The sequence below is a fragment of the Hesperophylax consimilis genome, chromosome 3 (genome assembly GCF_061612785.1).
Source record: "Hesperophylax consimilis isolate HC1 chromosome 3, BYU_Hcon_1.0, whole genome shotgun sequence".
NCBI lineage: Eukaryota > Metazoa > Arthropoda > Insecta > Trichoptera > Limnephilidae > Hesperophylax > Hesperophylax consimilis.
The window spans coordinates 39,019,273-39,033,679 of NC_142838.1; the positions used below are offsets into that span (position 1 = coordinate 39,019,273).

The 14,407-nt window shown below is 30.7% G+C and overlaps 2 long non-coding RNA genes across 2 annotated transcripts; both read right to left on the bottom strand.

The window, feature by feature from the left end:
• Positions 1–221: 221 nt before the first annotated feature.
• Positions 222–2,455, bottom strand: LOC149425453 (uncharacterized). The gene is made up of 2 exons (XR_016305686.1): positions 2,327–2,455; positions 222–791 (listed from the first exon to the last, which is right to left on the bottom strand). It is a non-coding gene; the product is annotated as an uncharacterized LOC149425453 (long non-coding RNA).
• A 7,081-nt stretch (positions 2,456–9,536) lies between these two features.
• Positions 9,537–11,149, bottom strand: LOC149425454 (uncharacterized). The gene is made up of 2 exons (XR_016305687.1): positions 11,014–11,149; positions 9,537–9,999 (listed from the first exon to the last, which is right to left on the bottom strand). It is a non-coding gene; the product is annotated as an uncharacterized LOC149425454 (long non-coding RNA).
• Between the last annotated feature and the right edge of the window lie 3,258 nt (positions 11,150–14,407).

Below are 14,407 nucleotides of genomic sequence, written 5' to 3' on the forward strand. Positions count from 1 at the left end.
AATATGGCTGAGTCCGTGGAGCATTCTGTTTTAAAACTCATCTGTCGGCATTGCTCAGCAACAAATGAATGTCGTTGCAAATTGAAAATAGTTGTTTGATCTACAAATGACAGATATACAGACAGAAACAATGTAATTTACACGAACCCAGAGATCATCGCCGCAGAGTTTTTGCTATCTCATAAAAAGTTTTATTATCTGCACGAAGAAAAAACACAAAGTTGAAAACAAAGTTTTTTATTTGAAAAACATTTTAACTAGTGATACATCTTTCACCCACGATTTATAAAAAAAGATATTTAGTACATATTTGACATTTGCAAATTTTTTTGATGCATAGACAATTTGAAATTTCAAGCACAAAATAAAATGAAAAGTTCAGTCTTTTATAAAAAATGCAAATAATAATAAGTCGTCGAAATTCAGATATAATATGAAATTCTCTAAACTACATTGAAACGAAATTCCTCTTGAATTTTTGAATGGTCAAAAAACATTATTGGAGTTGTTGGTAAGTTTTAACCAGATAGAAAAATCACTAGTATTTAACCAAGTGTAGATTCACCCCCTTAAATTATCCTATAAATAATATTTACATTGTATATTTAATTCTTTTGGATTTTAGTTTAACCGAATAGCAGTTTCTTGAGCAGGAGTTTCTTGAGGAAGAAGGGAGAGTCATCTTGTGGCCTGCCGTTGTAGTCTCCGTAGGGGGATCCTCCGATGGGGTTGGAGTCCTCACTGGGGGCACACAGGGCTACAGCCACCAAGCACAGAGCTACGAGGAAGAACTGGAAAAAATAAAAGGGTTTTATTAAAGGATCTCGGAGTTGTCAAATGAAAATAACACTTTGGTCATGAAGTCAACCAAATAAAAATAAGAGTTTGAAAATGGAACTCGAAGTCGGTCAAATTATTATACACGGTGTCCGGAAACTCGTAGTACAAGTGGGAAACTGGAGAATCTACACCACATGGGGAACCCAAAAAAACTTAAAGTTTTTTGATTTGAGCATTTTCAAAAAAAAAAAAAAAAACCAAAAAAAAATATTTTTCGGCTATTTTAGGGTTAAAGTTTTTTCTGGTGTTAAGGGTTGAATAACAGATGTTTTAACCCTGCAGAGCAGAAATATTTTATGATTACACCGGGTTAAATGAAGGGTGATTTCAAAATAATGCTTCAAATCCGAGTTTCTTCATTTGTTTTACTTTCAAATAGTTTTAATTAGTTGGGTACTTTGATCTTCAGTAATAATTTATAAGAATTTGATTAAAAAAAAAAAAAAAAAAAACTTCAAACTCGATTTACTCGATAACGAAAGCTCAAATAAAAAAAAAAAATACTACAAAATCGACTCCAAATGTGATGTAGATTCACCAGTTTCCCGCTTGTACTACGAGTTTCCGGACACCCTGTATATATTATTATGAGTTTAAAAATAGAACTCGAAGTAATTCAAATAAATATGCCACAATGATTTATAAATGGATCTCAAAGTCGGACAAATAAAAAGAAATGAAATGAAATATCCGCAAGAAAATGTTTATTTCAGGAATCAATTTCAGTTTATGGCTGAAAATATTTTATCGACGACTTGGTACACAAATCAATATTTTCAGAGTGCAGTTAAATATCAAATTAAAAGCTAACTTAAATTATAGTAGAAGGATTTATCAATATTCAATTTTAAGTTAATTTACACCAGATTAAAGTAAAGATTTTTTTTCTAATTTAATCACATCAAGAGATACTTTTAAAATACGGTAATAATTGTTGTATTTGTCTAATTTCACTTAACAATTTGTATGATATGCCATTACTATGATATATCGTAAAAAATAATTAATAGCAATATAAATAAACCGTTCCATTAAGGAAAGCGGTGACACACAAATCGCAAATACGATCGTAAATAATTCGACACAAAAACCTTTTTTAGACTCTGTTACGACACGCTTAGAAATTCAATAATTTACTTAAAAATATATCGAATGCGCAAATGTTTGTAAATAAACATTATCTCCAGCATAACAAATAGCATATGCGTTTTGTTATTGTTTGTTTTAAATTGAAGAAATTGAAAAGCTATGTAACATTCAATGTTTAAAAATTGCACAACTTTTCCATTTAAGGTTTTTTGTTTATTTTTTGCATCCTGAAGAATAAAATGTGTTTACACTAAAATATTTGCAGTTGCACAATTTTTTTTAATGTTGCTTCACTGTCACTTTTATCATCTTTGATGTTACAACCACATTTTTGGTTCACTAAGAAAACAAACACATTTAAAACTTTACTTTAAGTAAATTAAAGAAAGCAACTCACCAGTTGGAATTTCATTTTTGAGTTTGGTAGTTTTAGAGAAGTCTATACTGAACTTGAAGAACGCACAGAAGTTGTTGACTGTTTGATAAATAATCTTCGGCTTGGACACCTTATATAGTGTTCAGCTAGTCTGTAGGTCAGCCGGCATTTGGAGGGAGTCCATTAAATTGATTGCTGAATTTTGTTAGATTCGCACAGAGGATGGGTTCAACCTACGCAACGATTTCGATTATTTAATTAGCTCGATTTGGCTGGCTAAAGCCATTTCAACCATTTCAATTCTTATGATACACTGATACACCAGGGCGATAATTAAAATTAATATTTATACACATGTAATATCCACTTTTGTACATTTATATAAATTATATACACGCTTACATTTTTATGCTCATCAAATTTATTATACTATAAAGATAGATAGAAAGACCCCTAGTGCCTCCTAAGGACTTACAAATCAGAAGACCTTTTTGTAATTATTTATTTATTCAATTAAACAATTCAATAATTATAAAGAGTAATAAAACATGTATGCAACATAAAATTATATTCTAAAATGTGAAAGGGGCTTTATTTATTAACATTTTTATGAAATTACTACTTTTAATAGTTTAAGCTTTCAGTGAACTTTCAATTTTATTTTTAGCTTCTCTAAATTGTCAAATAAAATTTAATCACAAAAACAAGATTCACTCAAAATGAAGGATTGGTGGTTCCGATATGCTCCCATAAATACGGTGAACGAACCCTAAACTATAAACTTATTACCCTAAACATGCTTCGAGCGAAATGCGGATCTGGAAACCTTATCGTCAATCTTAGCAAATAGTTGGAAAAAAAATTGTTGGAGTGTGACATGTGTCGCGTCAATAATAATAATAATAAATATTAGATCTATCAAAAAAATTATATATAAAGATGCAAAAGTCGGTCATTTTGAATACATATAGGATAACAAAAGATTTTTTAAATATTTATGTTGAGGGATCAGTAGGATTTATAGGCCCTGTTAGAAGTTCTACCGAGCCGAACCCTCTGATATGAAAATATCTGGAGTCGGTGAATTATTTTCCCATTTGATCTCTGGTGAGTTGACGTGTTGTTCTTGTATTGTTTTGTATTTATTTTGCTTATATAATGCACTTACATAATGTTGATTGACTAGATGATCATTTGTGGAAAAGTGAGTGGAAGGGTTAAGTTTTTCCTTTGGGGAAGATTTAACCCGGACAACTAAATCGGAAGTTAAAAAAAAAAAAAAAATACTTGGATGACTTGTATAGCGCCGTTTTTGTGCAAAAACACCTCAAGGGCAAAATTTACAGTCATGGCGACTAACGCGCATTTCTCCCACTCCCTTGAAACTAACACATTTTTCTTGTTGAACAATTTTTGGGAAATCGGGGGTATGTTAACAGCCGTCAAAGGCTCGGACAGTTCAGCAAGTCCAATTCCTGCAGGAGTCATCCCCGATACTGCTGCTACATTGTCGTCCATGGTATGTTTAGGTTTTGGGTCGCATGTGTTGACTGTAAATTTGGCGTGACCCATGTTACATTCAAACAGTATTTTGAACATAAGGCCAAATCTTTTCTCAGATATGACAATAAGATTTCCAAATCCGCATCCAAAAGGAGGATGGTCCGATATGGATTTCAATTGTACATTCTTGTTTACGTACACACGTACATCAGATAAACTGTAAAAAAAATAAAGTAATAAATAACAAAATAAATATTTCACAACACAATAATTTCATCGAAAATCTTAAATCCGTGTCACCTTTCTACATTTTCTATATTCTCCTTAAGAGATAATCCTTAGGTAATGCCTTTTCAGATTGTTCGTGGAAGCTAGAAAAAAATAAAATCATTGATTATAACTGCACTTCAAGTGACCTTTTAAATAACAGTAATGGGCTCAAATGATTTTATTATTACCTCCGTGCTTTAACATCTTTACAAGACTCGGGCAAAACAGTCTGTAGCGGAGTATAGATTTCACATCTGAAAAATAATTAAAGAGTTTATTGAAAATAGAACACCTAGGTACGGTTAGTCAAAAAACGTACAATAAAGTCAATTCTGGGTAGAAATTGTACAGTTGACATTCAGGACAGGTTCACTCCCTCCTCCTCAAAAAATACCCTCTATACAGCATTCTCAAAGATGACACAGGCTCTGAGAGAAATTATTTTCTTCAGGGCCTCCTTTCGACATAAAAAAATAACATCACTGAACTAAATTAAATTCCCCACAGTTTCAGAACTTTCAATAGCTTCTTTCGCTCGCATGTTTATTATTTTTCTGGATTCCACGTTCGAGTATTGTTATTTGAAACAGATGGCCCATATATTATTATTACATATTATATTATATTTCGGACATCGTTGCAGTGTGAATCATTAGAGCAGATGTAAAGTGACGTGTGTATTTGTGTACGTAGAAAGTTAATTCACAAATAGGTAAATCACGATCGTATAGGTATTCCTCAACAAGAAAACTAAATTAATAAAAATTTACCCCGTAATTTCTAATGCATTGGAATTAGTTTTATTTCCCAAAGTACCTATTCTGAAAAAAAATAATAACTTTTTACTACACAATACATAAATAAAAATATGAATTATTAATTTTTATAGTAAATTATCGTTTATAATAAATATAAGCTTATAAATCAAAAATTGTATTTTTTTCTTCTCACCTATTAGATAGGATATAATTTTATGAGATATCATTTTTTCTTTGAAATACGGGATATCTTTTGTGTATTTCCCATCTTTGAAAAAACAATATTTATTAACTCATAAACTTTACACGCGTAAAAATTATCTTTATAGATTCAAATATTTGCACGTAATCGCACGTCTGTAGATCATAGAACGTTGAACGACACGTCTGCCCCCAAAGCCCTCGAGTTGGCGAATGAACTTTTCAAAGAAAGATAGGTTAATCTTCAAGTCGGAGCGAGCGCGCTATAATAAATATGATTTAAAAGCAATAGGCGTAAGCGACAGTTGTGAAAATGTTTAATAAATCACAGCGTATTTCAAAAATAGCAAAAATCACTTTTGGGGTCTATTGAGTAGCATTAAAAGAAGCATTGTGATTTTTTTCATACATATAACTTGTAAAATAACAGAATTAAACGTGTTAATAATATTTTTCGCAGCATACTTTGCGATTTATTTCTATCGAGGGAATTTCAAATAATTACCGTTTCGGCTTTTGGAACAAATAGATACTATCTTAAAGAATAACATATATTTTTTTAAGAGCTTAAAAACTTCAAACTTTTAAGGAAAATATGTCGGAAATTGGATGAAATTCGAATAGTGGGCCCTTATCCTGTCCCCGGGGAGGAAGGTTTAATACTCAATTAAAAATTATGTATTTTTGAATACATTTATTAATAGAAATCGATGTTTTATAGTATTTTTTTATTATTTACGGGTTGATTTTTTAATTGTTGTTTTGTGTTTATTTTATATTATTAATTGTAAATTATGGAAATTATTGCAAACTGTTAATCTGTTTGCTGAGTTTTTTGGTGGTGTATATGTTGGTAAAAGTGTAGACAGTAAGTACTCTTGTTCTAATTTGGCTGAGAACCTTGATATATCTGACTGTACAGTAACTATGGAGGATGAGAGGAACTCTCGATCCCCGCAAATCCGCAGGACCCGATAAAGTTCCACCTAGATTAATTGTATGCATTCATTGTCACATCCCATACATAAGTTATTTATGAAGTCACTCTCATCAGGTGTGTTTCCTGACCTTTGGAAGTTTAGTCATTTGACGCCTATTTTCAAAAAAGGAAATAAGAGCGAAGTAACAAATTATAGGCCAATATGCATAACGTCTTCTTTACCCAAACTTTTCGAAAGCCTAGTACTGGACAAGTTGATATATCAATTTAAACGAGTAATCTCACCAATTCAACATGGATGATCACCAATTCAACGAGGAAGATCAACGCTTTCCAATTTAATATTATACACTGATGATATCGTTAATGGCTTTATCACATCATATCAAACTGACTCCATATATACTGACTTCAGTAAGGGATTTGATAAAGTAAACCACAGAATCTTAATACGTAAATTAAAATTGTTGGGAGTGAGAGGGAGCATGTCTGAATGGTTAAAGAGTTATCTGTTGGGAAGGTACTTAGCGGTAAAGGTGGATTCATTCACTTCTTACAAATTTGCGGCATCAAGTGGAGTACCGAAAGGATCTCATCTGGGCCCAATATTATTTTGTTTGTTCATCAATGATATAGTAAATATTTTTAGCAAAGTTCTGTTATTTGCCGATGATTTGAAGATCTACAGAATAATTAAAGATGATAATGATCGCGCTATTTTGCAGTCGAATCTGAATAAACTATTTGCTTGGTGTTCAGAAAATGATTTGCAACTAAATATTAATAAATGCCAGATTATTAATTTTCACAAAGGTAAAAATCCTCTTCATTTTTGTTATTTCATTAATGGCGCTAATCTTATTCGAGTTTCACAGATTCTAGATCTCGGTGTCTTATTCCACGAAAGTCTACAGTTTAACTTACACATCGATGAAACTACTAGTGATGCAATGAGAATGCTCGGTTTTATTTTGCGAATGGGGGCAAAGTTTAAAAATTTGTTAACTTTGAAACATCTATTTTGCTCATTAGTACGAAGTAAATTAGAATATAATTAAACAGTATGGTCACCGTTCTACAAAGCCCATTCTCAAGCCTTAGAAAAGGTACAAAATAAATTTCTTCGGTACATCAATTTTAAAATGAATTTTCCATCGAATTTATAAATTATAATAACTTACGTACCGAAACCAGCTTCTCAAACTATCGGATAGAAGAGTTCTAACTGATATATCAATTTTATTCAAAATTATCAAATCTCTCATCGACAGCCCTGAATTATTGGAATTAATTTAAATGAATGTACCTGCCAGACAAACTCGAAGCAAAGACACTTTTAAATGTAACAATAACCTCAATACTAACTACTCTATGTATTCACCAATTCAAAGAATTCATCACCTTGCAAACAAATACTGTAAAATTATTGATATATTTGGTGTTAATAACTTTATGAGTTTCAAAAGGCAACTAATTTTAGACCTATTTGCTAGTTATTAACTTGTATTATTTATTAGCTTAAAAAAAGGTCTTGCCTTCATACTTTGATTTACTTTAACATATTATTTCTATTTACCTTATGAGTAAATTATATTTAGCTATTTTATCCATGTACAATATGTACAGGTTACACTTACATACATATACTGTCAACTTACTATGTAAAAGCCCGATAGGGCGTTAATAAATAATGAATAATAATAAATAATTTCAAATCCCCCTGTACCTAGACCTTCTCGTATTGGATTTATTATTAACTAGCTTACATATACCCGGCGTTGCTAGAATTTTCTCTACTTTCTATAAATATAATATGCGTGAATTATGTACGTAGACCTTCCGTAAGAAATTCTCTAAATGGTAGTGTAAACCATATCACAATCCGTTGCGTTAGTAAAGTTAACTAAGCGATCGAGATTTAACCCTTAAATGCATGATTTATTAAATTTTCTGGAAAAAAATATATTTTGTAGATATTTACATGCATATGCAAGGAAATATAAAGAATTTATTTTATTTGTAATTTTTTAATGATATTTGATTAAAAAAAAATTGTTGCAAATTTACAACACCATGTATTTAATAAAAAATAATATGAACAATTTACGTATGAAAAAAAAATAAAAAACCTAAAAAAAATTCTCAAAACTAATAAGTGTACCGAAAAAATACGAGTTATTACATATAAGTATTGTATTATTGTATCTACTTACCTAAGAAAATCAAAATAATAACAGCAAAACCAAACTGTAATTCTAACCTCCAACCAATTTTCGAGAATCTTCACTTTGTTGAATAAAAAGTGACATTTGACATTCGCGAAAGAAGAAAAAGGTGACGCCACTCGATAAAATATATTACCGTGAACTTGATAATTCTAAAACGGCATGCATTAAGTATACACCAAAGAGTTAAAGGTGATTTGAACGGTATGTTGCAGTTTTACAACAGTATGCATTTAAGGGTTAAATCGGTTTTAGTTTTGCCTTTTAAGGAGTACGTACCAATAATAAATACAGCGCCCATTCGGTAAATGTGACCAAACTTTTCTGTGCTATGTTGTTTTGTATAATTGGTGGGTATAACATCAAACTACGGGGCCTAATCTTCGATAGCAAAAAGGTCACGGATTAAATGTCAGCTTGGTAGTTTTTCATCTATTTTGAAGGCAACATATGTTCTAGGTTTTAGACTATTTTGAAATAATGGAAGAAGTTCATTTAAATTCTAGAATATCTGACCTGCGAAGAAATTGATATAACTATATTCAATCACGTGTGAAAAAGGGTTGGAGATAAAACATCTAGAATCATACTCATAGTTCGTTAGTTGAGTGAGATGGAGTTTTATTGTGTTTTAACATTAATTTTAGGTAAGGGGGAGAGGAAGAGGAATAAAGGATAAGAATAGGAGATGCTCCCGATACAATCCATACTCAATTATTAATTTACGAACGTACTTGTTAATTTTTGAAGGTTATTGCTAAGAATGTCTAGGTTGTTAAATTTTGTGCTATATTGCGCACTTATACGAAGAATTGGTGTTTTTTTGTAATGTTGGTTCTGCACGTGGGCAAATGCAATTAGTTAGTTTTTCGTGTTGATCTTCAGCTATATGATTTTTTTTAAATTGGTAAGCTCTTGCAAGTCCAGGCCATTATTCACAATACCAAGATTTGATCAAAAATTAAACGTAGTTTATGAAGGAAGTTGCAGTTGTGAAATGGAAAAATGGATTTGGTGTAATTTGAAAGTGTAAGTTTAATCTATAATTTAGGTGTTATAATTATATCTTTTATAATAATGCCCAGAAACAAATAAATGACGTTGCAGACTGGAAATACTTGTTTGATCTATAAATTCCAGACAGAATAAATGCAATTTGCATGAACCCAGAGATCATCGCTGTAGAGTTATTGCTATCTTATGAAAAAGTTTTATTATCTACACGAAGAAAAAACACAAAGTTGAAAACATATTTTTGTATTTGAAAAACATTAAATTCTAATACAAGACATTTAGAACATATTTAAAATTTGCGAATATTTTGATGAATAGACAATTTGAAATTTCAAGCACAAAATAAAATTAAAAGCTCAGTCGTTTATAAAAAAATTAAAATAATAATAAGTATTCGAAATTCAGATATAATATGAAATTCTCTAAACTACTTTGAAACGAAATTCCACTTGAACTATGAAGTCTGCAAACTTTTTGAATGTTCAAATACATTATTGTAGTTGGTAAGTTCTATCCAGATAGAAAAATCACTAATATTGAACCAAGTGTAGATTCACCCCTTTAAATCATCCTATAAATAATATTTACATTGTATATTTAATATTTTTGGATTTTAGTTTAACCGAAGAGCAGTTTCTTGAGCAGGAGTTTCTTGAGGAAGATGGGGGAGTCATCTTGTGGCCTGCCGTTGTAGTCTCCGTAGGGGGCTCCTCCGATGGGGTTGGAGTCCTCACTGGGGGCACACAGGGCTACGGCCACCAAGCACAGAGCTACGAGGAAGAACTGGAAAAAAATAAAGATTTAATTAAAATAACTCAAAGTCAGTCAAATGAAAATAAGAGTTTGAAAATGGAACTCGAAGTCTGTCAAATTATTATATATATTATTATGAGTTTAAAAATAGAACTCGAAGTAATTCAAATAAATATGCCACAATGATATAGAAATGGAACTCGAAGTCAGACAAATAAAAATATTAAAGAAAATTTGGCCAAATGTCGTTGCTTGAAAACATTTTATTATGAAATATCCGCAAGAAAATGTTTATTTCAGGAATCTATTTCAGTTTATGTAGATTGGATTTATGTAGAAGAATTGTTCAATTTTAAATTTTATGTTAATTTAAAAATTATCTAATTTAATCACCTCAAGAGATACTTTAAAAATACGGTAATAATTATTGTATTAGTCTAATTTCACTTAAAAGTTTGTATGATATCCCATTACTATGTTTCTTTTTTTTGTTGAACTTCACGTAAAAAGAATTAATAAAAATAGCAATGTAAATAAACTGTTCCACTAAGGAAAGCAGTGACACACAAATCACAAATGCTAATTTATACTAATTTATTAATGTTACGACCGATCGTTAATAATTTAACGATAAAACCTTTTTTAGACGCTGTTACGACACGCTTAGGAATTCAATTATTTACTTAAATAATATACGGAATGTACAAATGATTGTAAATAAACATTATCTCCAGAAGAACAAATAGCAAATGCGTTTATGTTTTTCTTTGTTTTAAATTGAAGAAGTTGATAAGCTGTGTAAATATGCAATGTTTGAAAATTGCTCAACTTTTCCATTTCATGTTCGTTGTTTATTTTTTGAATCCTGAAGAATAAAATGTTTTTGCACTAAAATATTTGCAGTCGCACAACTTTTTTAATGTTGCTTCACTATCACTTTTATAATCTTTGATAATCGTTGTTGTTACTACCACATTTGTGGTTCACTAAGAAAATAAACACATTTTAAACTTTATTTTAAGTAAATTAAAGAAAGCGACTCACCAGTTGGAATTTCATTTTTGAGTTTGGTAGTTTTTAGAGAAGTCTATACTGAACTTGAAGAACGCACAGAAGTTGTTGACTGTTTGATAAATAATGTTCGGCTTGGACACCTTATATAGTGTTCAGCTAGTCTGGTAGGTAAGCCAGCATTTGGAGGGAGTACATTAAATTGATTGCTGAATTTTGTTAGATTCGCACAGAAGATGGGTCCAAACTACACAACGATATCGATTAGTTAATTAGCTCGATCGCAAGTTATACAGCACCAAAGCGTTTGCACTTCTTTTGGAGGGCTGGAGGCTTCTGTTATTCCTTTCTAAATTTCTAAATAATGTTCTTTCGAGCTTTTTACAGAAAAAATATACGATCAGTTTCCATCGATAATCAAAATCAGGAATTAAATTAATTACATGACTTATGATTTGATGATTTCATTTATCAATATTGTTTCAATAAAAATAAAACTTCCTCTTTAATTTATTGATTACTAACTGACGTGTACCCGGCGTTGATCAAGTATAAATTGTTTGTGATAAGGTTTTGAGGTTTTGAATTCTAGAGTACCTGACAACTGGCTGCATTTTAAGGTGGAAATAATATAATTGTATTTTAACAAGTATTTAATTCACTTGATAGTGCCATGGCTTCGTCGGGCGTCATCGACCACTTCAACCATTCTCTTCTAAGCCATACATTCACCATTCAACCCTTTCTTCGTCCCCGACTTCAAACCTCTGGCACTAATAAAAAAAAACTTTGAAATTTTCAACGAAATTGGATGCATTCATTGTTTTAATATATTTAGTTAATCGTTTCTTGTATTTCCATCGAATGTTAACATTATGTTGTATGATAAATACAATTTTAAAAATACCTACACTGGGTAGCTTTGTTTTAACATCAACATTTAGTCATATTTTGCGCCCCTAGATAAAGGTTTTATCGTTGATGTCGGCAATTAATCATCAATCCCTGGCACGACTGTGGATAGATAACGAACAAAGGACATTTCGCTTAAACTAAATTACGCACGTTTAGTCTATTTGAACTTGAAACTTTTATCGATTTGCTTGTGCTAGGTGCCCAGGTTTTGATCGTACCGAGTAATGAATCTTAGATACACACGAAACCAGTAAGGAGTCGAAGTTTCTACATATTTTTTATATGTATAATAACAATAATTTATTTTTTCACTGACTTTTCGTTTGACCTCAATAATGAACTAAAATTAAAAAATATATTTAAATATAAGGGAATGCAATGAAAATGTCAAATATCTGCGGATGTTTCTGTACTATTTTTGATTGTTTTAGCTGTACGGATTTTTCTACTTCTAGTCTTGATATTACCAGATGTGTATGTGACCTTCCATCAAACTCGTGTGGAGACCTTTACATAATTCAAGAAGAAGTTGCCAATCGATGACTTGTATTCGGTTTGCCTGAAGCCTTTTGGCTCGGCGTAGCATTGAACCCTAAATATTTATTGCATAACAAAACATGGCATTATTTAAATCAGCCTATTCTGTAATATTGCATCATATGAACTTTTATTTACTTGTCTTGGTTATAATTTATGTATGCAATGGGCTTGTTCCTCGGGGGTGCTTACAGTGTTGAGAAATTATCGACTATTAAGTAGTGATCGACAAAAACTAGATTTTCAGCTGGAACCGAAACCGAATTTCTGCTTCATTTATTTAAAATTAATAAATCTTTAGAAATCAAACATTGCGACAGTATTATTATAACAGCTTTTAAAAAAATGATATTTATGTTATTCTAGAGGTATACACAATACACACGCGCCGAGTATAGCCGAAAGTGAAAGCGAACGCAGTTTTCGGCTGAGCCGTAATTTCGGCCAATTCAGCCGAAACCAAAACTTTGGTCGTTCACTACTGAAAACATTATGTTGTTATCTTTCTTTATTTTGTTTATCTTTGAACATTATTTTTTGATGCAAGCATGATTTATTAGTTTAATTTTACAGGCATTATCTATCCATATACTTTTAATCTTGGTTTCTTTTAAAGATTTTTATTTTCTATCAACTCCACTTTATGTTTTACTTTCTGTATATAATATGAAAATCACTGGTTAATGCAACCATGTAATAGGACATGAAGTGTATTTTTTAGTTGATTTGTCATGTTCTTCTTAGATGTAGTTTTTCTTGGCATACATAATTTTTTTTATATCTTGGCGAGAATCGAGCATATAATTCAGGCGTTTAATATTATCAAATAAAGTTTATCGTGCAATTAAGATTGCAACACTAATAATGCAATAAACTTGCATTTTAGCATTCAATCATTTTATAAATTCGCGAACGAAAAAGTCTTCGAATTCATGCTCGATGCAGTTTTCACAAATCTTTTAATATTTGGATTTTAACAACAACAAAAAATAGACAGAGATTATTTTCTTGGATTTTCTGAAGTGATGAATATAATTATTATCAAAAAATCAATCTCATAGAGATTAAGGATATATGTTTCTAATTTAACCGACTTATTTGAAAATATATGCAAAATATATGAATTATTAATCTTTTAGAGATATTATTAATGCATCCCGTTTTTCTCGGTTCAAATAAAATAAAAATAAATAATTACTTCTCAGGAGGTTGGACATGCTACTTGGAAGTAGAGTGGTCCAGGTAATAGAGAATAAATAAATTATGTTGTTTCTTTAAATAATTTCTGGCACATTTTAGATTTAAAGAATCTCTTCTATTATTATATCACTTGTGTATAACTTATAAAGGTAATAATTATTGGTAAATGGCAATAACTTGGTCCTTGAATGAACACAATATCAATGGCTAATATTGATTGACAATTGTACCTAAAAAATAATACACGTTCATACGTTACGATGATTTGTTAAGGAGAAAGGTTGCGCTGCCTTTTCCATATAAATCTTAAATTTGGATTTGAGGACAAAATAACCAAAAAAATTGAACAGTTATTTTTTTTTAATCGTGAAAAATCGACTACCGTAATTGCCACATATTTTATAATTTGAAACACAAATGCATAAAGCATCACATATCCGTACTAGATATTTGCTATATTATTTGATTAAAAAAATAATTATTCAGTTTGGTCAAGTTTTTTGGTATTTCAAATCCAAATTTAAGTTTTTGTAAGAAGAAGCCGTTCCTCTTAAATTGATTACATAATAATTTATTTAAAGGATAAAACTACGTATGGTCTTGGAGACGTAATCGGAGATTATCGATAGATGCATCGATCGCAAATGGTACCATCTGTAAAAAGCTTGTGCGAATATAAATAATGCTATAAAAATTACGATTTGCGATACGTTCAAAGTAAGTACACTAGCTAAGACTGGTAGACTCTCGATTTATCGGGAAAGCTGTTGAAAAA